Source organism: Protopterus annectens, chromosome 8.part0, assembly GCF_019279795.1.
Source record: "Protopterus annectens isolate FY-2018-M chromosome 8.part0, PAN1.0, whole genome shotgun sequence".
NCBI lineage: Eukaryota > Metazoa > Chordata > Ceratodontiformes > Protopteridae > Protopterus > Protopterus annectens.
Window position 1 is genome coordinate 1,909,676,923 of NC_056741.1, and position 11,093 is coordinate 1,909,688,015.

General features: G+C 39.4%; 1 protein-coding gene across 1 annotated transcript in view; it reads right to left on the bottom strand.

Annotated features, from left to right (window-relative positions):
• Positions 1-11,093, bottom strand: part of LOC122808584 (protein NLRC5-like) — an 849,388-nt gene that overhangs the window by 572,122 nt on the left and 266,173 nt on the right. The gene's annotated exons all lie outside the window — the stretch shown is intronic.

Consider the following 11,093-nt stretch of genomic DNA (forward strand, 5'->3'; position numbering starts at 1 on the left):
AGCCTCTACCAGATATATCTAGGCATTGGAACCGTGATTTCAACAGCCCAAACACACGCTCTATGATATTTCTGGTTTGAGCGTGTGCTTCAATTATGGTGTTCTTCAGCAGATGTATGAATATTTTTGATTGGTGTTATCAGCCACAGCTCCAGTGAATAACCTGTATCCCCCAGAAAATGTCCCTGTGGTATATCCCCCTAATGAACATCTGATACAGTTGGGGGATGGCCAGATATGTCATGATGTAGGAGTCATGGTAACTGCCTGGGTTGCCACTGCCAGCACACACATTCAAGAGGATTCTCTTGGCATTACACAAGACTTGACAATTAGAGTGGAAGTCCTTTCTATTATTGTACAGCCTTCCCTGTTCCCTGGGTGGTGCTGTAACTTCTACGTGTGTAATCTATTGCACCCACTACTTCAGGGTAGTGTGCTATAGGGTAGAACTCCTGCATATTTCTGGCCATATCCTCAGGAGTACAGGGAAAATATACGTGGTCACTAGCATGTTGGAGTATAGCATTCAAGAACTGATGTAGGATGGTGGATGCTGATGCCTGTCACACCCCCAGCATGTCCCTTGTTGGTCTCTGAAAGGAACCTATAGCTAAGATTCTAAGTGCTGCACATATCTTTGTCTCCACTGGAATGGGTTTCTCTTAGAGGATAACAGAGGTTGTAGAGTTCCTGTAGTGTGTCTCTATCCACCCTGTAGCGCTCTACAATTTCCATATCATGTAGATTGTGATAAGTTAGGCGGGGTCTGAAAACTCTTCTCCTTCTTGACCTTGGATTATTAGCAGCGGCAGAGGCAGACAGACTTCAGCCTGTTGTATGTACAGATGAATTAAAGCAACAGCAGGTCTTAACATTGTTTTTGTGTAGACTCCTTTCTGTGGCTGTATTCCAATAGGTTGTGGAATTTGCAGAGAAAACTAGCGTCAAGTCTACACAGTTGCTTTATAGCTTGCTGAATAGCTCCTCCATCTTTGTTTGGTTGATTGGCATACAATTCAGCTGCTTATGCTGTCATTTGCATGCCACAGTGTTAACCTTGTTTGCACAGCTGTGCTCGGCTCTACACACTGTGTAGAGCTGCTTACTGAATCCAAAACACTGTGCTACCACGTATATATTTACAAGGCATGTCACAATATATATGTATGTATGTGTATATGTATGCATATATATATATATATATATATATATATATATATATATATATTCTTTTCCACATTTGTTATACTAATTTTTCAGACCTCTGCTTATTTTCTTGAGTAAGCACATTCTTGACTTTACTATATGACATTTTTTTTGTATTAGGCGAGTCATAATCAACTAAGTACAAGAGAAATCTTATATTCTCCATTTTATTTTCTATGAAATCACTCCACGTCAGCTATTTAAATGTATTGGCCATCCCACTGTATTCCATAGAGCCAGAATATGAAGTGTCCACCCCCTTCCAATCTATCTTGCGCTTTTAAAATTAGTGGCTCCCCCTTAGATTGCTAAAGCTTGAGTTATCCCTTTTTCATATCTAACTGCCTACTACACACTGCATCTCATAGGATATTAAATCATTTTTCCATCTTACCTTTAAAAATGCAACATATGATTCACAGGTTGATAGAGGATTACTAGGCTAACAGCTAAACAGCCTGTACAAGCCTAGTGAATATAACCAGTTTTACCCAATGTATGGCCCCTAGAGGCAAGAGAATGGCATGGATATGTTACAGACAGCTCCTGTCCATAAGGGACATAGGCACTACCCCACTTGTGAATTTGCGATTCCCCATCCATTGATCCAAATTGTGTTTGAAGAGGGCTTGGGAAGGGCTCTGCTTAATGTGAACAGGAAGCCTATTCCAAAGAAGGGGCAATCTCTGAGACTCATATCTGCCTCTCCAGTGTGTTTTGTTTGAGTTGCTGACTACGTTTAGATCCCTCATGCTGTTTGACTTGCAGATGTGTAGCAGCTCCATCAGGGCTGAATTTGTGAGTGCCTTGTAGGTCAGGCATAGGTCACCTCTTAATAGTCAGTACGAGACAAAGTAAAGTTACAGGGCTTTTAGTTTACCTGTATAGGACATATTGTTTGCACCTTGTATTTTCTTTCTGAGGAACCTCTGAGCTCATTCCAGCTGCTGTAAGTGATTAGTCACATTGTATTGAATTATTGGTCTAATCAGGGAGGAGTACAGCAGAACTGTAATGTCCTTGAATCTTGATGCCATACCTTTACTTTTACGTCGTAGCACATAGAAGGACTTCTTCATCACTGTGGACACATGTTGGTCAAAGTTCAGGCTACTATCTATCTGTGTACCTAGCTCTTTCACCTCTGAGTCTACTCTTAGGGGTGTGCTATTGATGTTGCAATTTGCAGGGGTATTTGATTTCCTTAAGGGTATGAACTGTTGTGCACATTCTCTCTTACTTCTTGAAAGGATTTTCTTTCTTTTCTTTTCTTGGACAACCTATTAATACCAGGGTGGCTTGTCTTTACTGTTTGATTTGTGTTTACTTCGGTCTGGTACTGCTGCAGTTGTTTATATGGTTGTACAGGGCTTTTGTGTATGCCTCTGCACAGGTTTCTGTGTTTCCTGGATTGGGGGAGCTTGAAAACTAGCTACACCATCCCTACTTAATTTAACTTAGATAAGGTCTTACAGTTTTTGGGGTTAGGTGGGGAGGAGAATTTTATCTTTATTTCAAGGGAGACTGCTTTACCATCTGCTCTTACCAGTGAGGATATCATAGGTGGGGGCAGTGCTCTAACATTTTTGTGAGTACCAGATCTAGGATATGTGTTCCCTAGTGGGAATGCAAATCCGTGGGCCTGCATGTTCGTGGTCATGTATGACTCCCAATTAATGGAGGGGGGAGTTAAAATTACCCATGAGTATGGTACTGTGCTGGATGGTGAGTGATTCTAGTAACTTCAGGTATGATGTGTTTCCTGGTTCATGGTGAGGGACCTGTAACTAGCAAGAATATGGTAATGTATTTTTCCCATGATTAGTTGGACATGGAGTAGCTCAAGCATGTCATATTGCTTCACCAACATTGAGATGTGCTTATCCTTTTAGTAAATAGATTCACCTTCATCTTTTGCTCTTTCATGTTAACGGGTAGTTGGATCCTTATAGCCATGCAGTGCTGAAGTGCTTTCCATGGCTTTGAACCATGTTTCAGTAACTGCACAGATGACAGCATTCTCTAGGGTGAGGAGAGCTTCTGTGGAGTGCAGTTTCTTGTTGAAACTCCAAGCATTGAGCAATAACAACTTTAGCTTGTCCTAAATAGCTTTTGCTATATTTGAAGGTTTGTCTTTTTGGCAATGCCTAAAAAAGGCAGTATAGGGATGGATAATGTTTTGACCAGTATCCAAAAGGCTAGAGGTGACAGGTAAAGAGCATCACTAGCAAAGCAGCATGGCCTATCTACCATGTCCTCCCATTGTGGCATCATTCTTGGTGATGGTAGAATGCTGCTCAGTGCTAAGCTCATACCTGCCTGTGACACATATTTTGAGAACTCAATCATGTCTCTCTTCATATAGTCCAAGTAGGTATGTCTCAGGTCATTCACACCCACATGGACTATGACTGAGTCATACTGGTACTTAGGGGTAAGTGACCTGAATGCTTGTATGATCTGGTGGATCCTAGCCCCTGACAGGCAACTAACTGTAACCTTCCCCTTATGCAGCCTAGTAAGAGGGACATCATTGTGTCTCACAATGAAGTCTGCTATGACCAGAATATTGGGTTGTCTAGTGTTTCGTCTTACGGGTTTGGTAGCTGAGACACAATGAGATATGGCTTTGTATGTTATGATGGGAATGTTCCTGTCTGTGTACATGCACAGTTTCTGAGGACTGTGCCTGAAAGGCCTTTGAAGTTTTGGTAAGTTATATGTGAGTACCTCTGCTTATGTGGGTCTATGTGTGTGGTCCTTTGTGGGTACAATGAGTGATGTGTATAAGTTGCTGGCAGACTGTTTGTTGCTTTTTGTGTCTATATGTGAGAGTTTTGTCTCCAGTGCCAAAGTATAACTGCATCTCTCACATACTGTATTTGTCTGTTGGAGAATGAAGTGGTTGTCAGTGTACATAATGCAGTTGCTGTAGTGCCTCAGAATGCCCATGGCCACCAAGCTGGATGCAGAGACAGCAGGAAAGTGCCTATCCATGATCACAGGTCTTAATGTGTACTTGCAAGGAATAGCAGTGGAGGGTGTTTGTAAACAGATGACGGAAGGGTGCTTACTTGGTGTAATCTGCAGTTGTCCAGCACCCAAACCAGATGATCTCTAACCAGTGAAAGTCCTGGGTGCTATAATAAGGTAAGGTAGATCTAAATAGTCCTAACTAAATACATAAATGCTACTCACTGTGCAAATTAGTTGCCTTATGAGTAATGTGGGACTAAGGTAAAGTTATGTGGCGGTTTTAATAGGGAAATTTCAACTTGATATGTAAATACGATGTAGCAGCAACTACCTCTGAGTGAAGAGCAACTTCACACAAATCCGAGGCTTATATACGATCAGAAAAAAACAAGTTTTACAGTAACTATGCTCTAAGGCCAATCAGGTAAGCAATGAGCTTCCCACCACCAATTCCCAGTTCAGATAGGTGAAATAAGCCCTCTTCTGCCACAAGAGTGCAGACTTTGACCCTCTTAATGTAAAATCACTGGGTTGGTGTCCAAGTGTTAAAGAACTAAAAACAAATTACTAATACTAAATAAGAAGCACTGAAACAAATTCTGTCTTGTGTATATCAATGCTACACATGTTTCTCTCTCATTTTAGCAATACCTTTGTATAGGAATTTTCCCCTGATGTATTTTTGTTGGCTGTTCTACTAGCATTGTTTTTTACTATTTTTTTTACTAATTTTACTATTCTGTTAGTGGAGCTTTTCTCCCCAGGCCTCTACTGAAAATGGATATGCATCCAGCTAGACTAGCCTGGTCAACAAATGTAAAATAAATAAATAAATAAATAAAATAGATACAATGTATTTCAGTGCAGAAAACCAGCCCTTACAGCAGTTTGAAAATACAACTTTAAACTTTAAAGAACAAAAAAAATAAATAAATAGCACAGTAAACTTTCACAGTATAAGGAAAATAAACATGTCTCTAGATGTTTGTGTCTGTATAGGGCAATGGCATGGCAAACCACTCTGTGCAAATGTGCTAAATTTAAGCCAGCATTGGAAATACAGAAAACTGACTACTGAGCCCTCTTGCCAATAAAACAACTACATTTAGAACCCTTTTGTGTGCTTAACAATTCAGACAGACCAGGCAAATACCTTCCGCCACTAGATGAATAATCCCAGTTCTCCTAATGTAAAAGCTCAATAAAAGTGTGTCCAGAGAGAAATACTACCACAAACAAATGAACTTAAGGAAAGGCAATAAGTATTTCAAGATAACAGCAATGTACTTTAATCAGCTTATACAAGTGTGATTATTCAATGAAAGTACTTTGCGTTGAAGAAATGAGTGAAGAGCCACTCAATAGTGCAAAAGTTTTAAAGGCACTAAACACGGTAAACTGATTAATAATCCCTCTGGCCAATAAAACAACTATATGCAGGAATCTCTAGTCTGTTTCCCCAACCTATCCACACCAAACTACCACCCACTGTCACTAGATGGAAAATCCTCTGTCCTCCTGATGTAAAAACACAGAAAATAGCTTGACAGAGTGTAAAAATGCACTACTTTATCTAACTGCTAGCTAGATAATGAATTCAGAGCAAGTGAATCAGTAAAAGAGAAAATGAGATGCAAAATGCACTTTTTTTTTCAAAATAAGCACAAGGAAAGGCAAATAATTCATGATATCAATGGCAATGTAGAAAGGGAGGTGCTAATAAAGCTCAATTTACAGTAATGGTGGGCAGATTAAAATCACCAAGTTTGAAATGCATATCAAGGAATGAAAGGGGGGAGTGGAAAAAATAAACAGCAGGGAGTCATCAACAGTGCTTGTAGTTTTTTTATAGGCCTTCAGTTTTATCAGAAAAGACAAGGCCACAGATATACTATGTATATTTAAGTATCACTCAAGAAGCAAATTAATCAATGAAAAAAAGTATGTTGAATGTGCGCTCTGGGTAATTTAAGTGTTTATTTGCTAAATAGAACAAAAACACCAGGCCACAAAGATTTCTCAAAACAGAAAACAAAATGGAGCAGATAAAACTGAAAGCAGCTCTATCAGTTTAAGCAACTCACAGACAAAAACAGAATATTTTCCTCCCCAGCAGCTTATAGTTTTTGCAGGCCTTGAGCCTTATCAGAAAAGACAAGCCTACAGATATACTACGTGTCTTTAAGTATCACTCAAAAAACAAATTAACTAATGGAAAAAAAAGTATGCAAAATGAGCAGCCTGGTTAATTTAAGTGTCTGTCTGCCACATAGAACAAAAACACTAAGCCAAGCAGATTTCTCAAAACAGAAAACAAAATGGAAAAGGTAAAACAGAAAGCAGCCCTTTCAGTTTAAGTTTAAGAAACTCACAGACAAAAAAAGAGATTACTTTCCTCACCAGAAGGGAGTCACCAACAGTGCTGGTAGTTTTTGCCTGCCTTGAGTCTTAGCAGAAAAGGCAAGGGCACGGATCTGCTCTGTGTATTTAAGTATCACTCAAGAAACAAGACCACCTATTATTGGAGAGTCTACATTCTGCCCCTCAGTAGTCATCTTAGGATTAGTGCTTCTGTTTTGCTCCTGGTGAGAGAAGGAGCATAGGGGCATTACTTCCTGGAGACTGCTGGCCACCAGAAATTAGATAACTGCTCCATAGGTGCCAACTTGAAACTTGTGCTTATATTTTGCTCCTGATGATAGAAGGAGCAGACTGCATTGACTCCTGACTGTCCCTGATTGGGCAGTGAATGTCGTGTGAGGCCTTCCTGATTGGTGTGTTTGCTATTCAAGGCAGGAAACCATGAAAAGGCTACAACAAACATACAGACCTCTGCATCATGTGTTTCAAGACTGTTGATCACCAAACAGCCTGTGTCCTGCTTCGCGTTTTAGGATTGCTGCTACTGTTTTGTTTCTGGTGAGAGAAGAAGCAAAGGGACATTGTATCCTAACAGGATGAAGCTGTAGTGAAGACAGCACTAGTAATAGCCATACAGTAACCAATAAGGTGAATCTCCTCTTTTTCATCATTTCTTTTGAGTAAGAACTGCTTGATTAGCTGCTGTCTAACCTAATTTCAGAATATCTTCCTAAATACTTCATCTATAAATCATCAGGGTCTACATTAATAGTTTCCTCTCAAGTGTTTGCCAGTGCCTTTTATAGATGTAGGCACCTTCAGTTTATATTTTTCCCATAAAAGTACCCTTGAAATATCACAAATACCTAGTTGCACACAGGACAGCTAGTTTGCAGTGACAAGCTCTGTCCCCAGAGGTGCAAACTAGATACTCCTAACATTATGTTTTCACTGAACTGTCTAATTAATAAAAGAGGTCTGTAGCCAAGGATATGAACTTTCCCACTATCTCCGTTACCAGCTTGGTAGATATGGGTATCCTGAGGTAATGTAGAAATTGCCTCATGTTTACTGACAACCAAATAATTCTCAAACAAACTCATAAAGTATGAGAGAGATATATTTATACAATATCACTGGAGGCAAAACTCTTACATAGAAACACTACTAATGTCAATCAGGTTCTCAGAAGTAAACATGCTGCACCCATCACACGCACAGTTCAAAGCAGACACATAGATCCACATATGCTGAAGCACTTAAATGTAACCTTTCTAAATCCCAAATGCCTCCTACATGAAGTACACATAGCAAATACTCTCAGTAACCCTGAATGCACTATTTCAAAACAACAGCCACATCAACACATACAGACACATCCCATGGAGCATCTACTTCTAAGAGCATAAGGCAATCCACTACACAATTCAACATTTTGGTCATTGGAGACTCCATTGTGAGACACACTGATGTCCCTCTCACCAGGCTGAGTAAGGTGAACATCACGGTCAATTGCTTATCAGGGTCCAGGCTATACCACAATACAAATACACTGAAGTCATTGGTCCACAAGTACCAGTATGACTTAGTCATAATCCATGTGGACATAATGACCTGAGATGTACCTCCTTAAATTATATGAAGAGAGACTTCATGAAGATCTCAAAAGTTGTGCCGCAGGCTGGTATGAGCCTAGCACTGAACAGCATTTTACCTTCTCTAAGGATGATGCCACAGTATGATAGAAAATGACTAACTTTAATAATTGGCTTAGTTTCTGCTGTCATTCTAAGGAGTGCAATATTTGTCAGCAGGGAAGGAGATGGTCAACAGACCACACTGCTTTACTAGGGATCGTCAGTGCCTCTCCCCTCAAAGCTTTCGAATATTAGCTAAAACATTGTCCTCACCCATAGTACCTTTTTTTGGCAATGCAAAACTGAAAGTACTTCTGACATAGCAAATTGAAACTAAGAAAATCTAAAAGTGTTACTGCTCAGTACTAGGACTCTAAACAAGAAACTCCACTGCATACAAGTTCTCTGTAAGTTCAGACCACAAAATGGTCTCCTTTGAAGTAAAGATAAAATCTAAAACCTCAGCTAACCCTGCAATGTTCAGGAACTACTCTGAGGCTAATGTCCTACTATGAAATAATATATATTTTTTGTTGTTTAAACAAGAAGCATCTTTATTAAATTATTATGTATGACATAGGCAATCATACATTTATATCAATGAAAGCAAACCATATTGACATAATTTTAGTTGCAAACATTATACATCACTTATAATCTATCCAGGCATTGTCAGTCAAACATTATATAGCTCATTCAAATGTTGCCTTCTTTGAAACCCCCTTCTTCCTCTATATGCATTGTTCCTATCAGTTCCCATTTTTTTCCTATGTAATTTACTCCTCCTTTCCTAAAGATCCCAAGTCCAGTTGTTTCACCTTCTGTTACTATATTCACTACTTCTAGTACAGTTCGTTTATACTTTGCTTTCTTTTTCTGGTAACTGCTTTTTTGGTAGCCACCATAATTAGACTCAGCAAGGGATTACTACATCTAGACAATTCTGATTCTGTATCAGAACTCAGAAAATCATTTGCTTAGCTACACCAATTTGCTCACTCAGTATCTCTGACACAGTAGTCTGCAAGGAATTTTTAAAGTCTGCCAAGTCATTACACTCCCAGAAAATACCTCTTTATTTCCCATTACACCTTCAGCATTTACTGTCTACTTGAGGAAAAATTCTTTGGAGTCTACTTGGGGTAGAAAAATACCTATGTAAACACTTTTAAGCAAAGATCCTAAATCTTCTAGACTTTGTTACTTATTTGGGAGACATATATCCCCCATTATTTCTTTGTGAATTGCTTATCCAACCTCTCTTCCCAATCCTTTCAAACCTCCTCTGATTAATTCTTATAGTTATCATGCAATAGTTTGTATGCTGTATTAATTATTCCTTTTTTAACAGCATTTTCTGTTCTAGACTCTACTTGGCAAAAGTCAGGGCCCCATAAACCCTGAGAACACTGATACCTACATGGAACTGTTCACAGAAACTCTATACAAGCATGCTAATAGCTGCATCGAGGCAGCTGTATCCACCAGGAAGTAGTACAGAACTAACTCCAAAAACAAGCCACCCTGGTGGAATCACAACATTAATCGACTGTATAACAGAAGGAAGAAAATCATGACAAACATTAGGAGGTGTAGCACCCAGAACGATAAAAGCACTCTCATAAAACTAAACAACTCAGAGCACAAATAAAGTCTAGCAAATCTAAATTTGAAGTAAATTTGACCTTCCAGGCCAGGACTACCACAAGGCATTTTTTTAGCTGTATCAGCAACCTCAAGGGCACTGCACAATCTGCACGAGCTCATTATTAATGGAGCCCCCTATACTGAATCAGAAGATACAGCAAACCTACTGGCAGGAAAATTCATCTCTAACTTTATCTCTCTCTCCCCACAACCTCCCCTCAGGAAATACCAAATTTAATTCCCCCTACTATCACTAGGGAACAGGTCCTCAATGTTCTAAGACCAAGAACACTGCACTGATAGGCCCAGACAATATCCCAGGATGCCTTCTAAATATTAGGCCAATATCAAGAACCTCTAGCTGACTGAATTTCAGATGACTGCAAGTTAGAAGCAGTCATAGAAACCTCCACGGATACTAATGTTCTCCAGGAAGGGCTGACAGACAAATAACTTGTGTCCGAGCCATGGGCTGAAACTAAATGCTAAGGAATGCATAATAGTATTCTTTGGAAAGTCATCCACCGTTGGTAACTATCAGATTGACAACATGACCCTAAGAGTCAACCCAGTAGTCAGGGACTTGGGGGCACACAGACAGTAATCTAGCCTTTGATTATCAAGTGTCTGCAGTAGTGAGGAAATTATTCTATGTTGTATAACTTATAAACAAAGGTATGGCATGTAGATCCATGGAGGTCATTACTCAGGTGCTGAGCAGCAATAGCTTAGTGTTATATGGATTCAGCTTAGTTATATTGGAAGGTTTAGAAAACTGACATTGGCCAAGAAAGGCACTATGGTGGACAAGGATTTAGTTAATATACAAAAGTCTTTGGGGTACAGGTGCAAGCTATCCTTAGCAAAGCCATTTGGACTGTGTACCATCTCTTCCCAAGCTGATATATAGTGTACCCCCTTTGAACAACATCAGAAGCTAAGACAATTGTTGAAATCAAAAATCTTTTGTTTGTATTGAGGAATTTGTTATTGATGATGGTAGAATGCTGTTCAAGGCTAAGTGCATACTAGCCACAGAGATATATTCCAAGAACTCTGTCTTATTTCTGTTATATAATCCAGGTAGATACATCTCAAGTCATTTACACCCACATGTACTATGACTGTGTCATATATGTACTTGTGCTGCAAGGACTTTGGTGCTTAAATGTGTGAAAAATGAACCAGTGACCAAAAGCTCTGCATTCAATCTCTGTAATCAATACCAAAGTTGAATCTTTAATTAGCACTATTACTGAATCC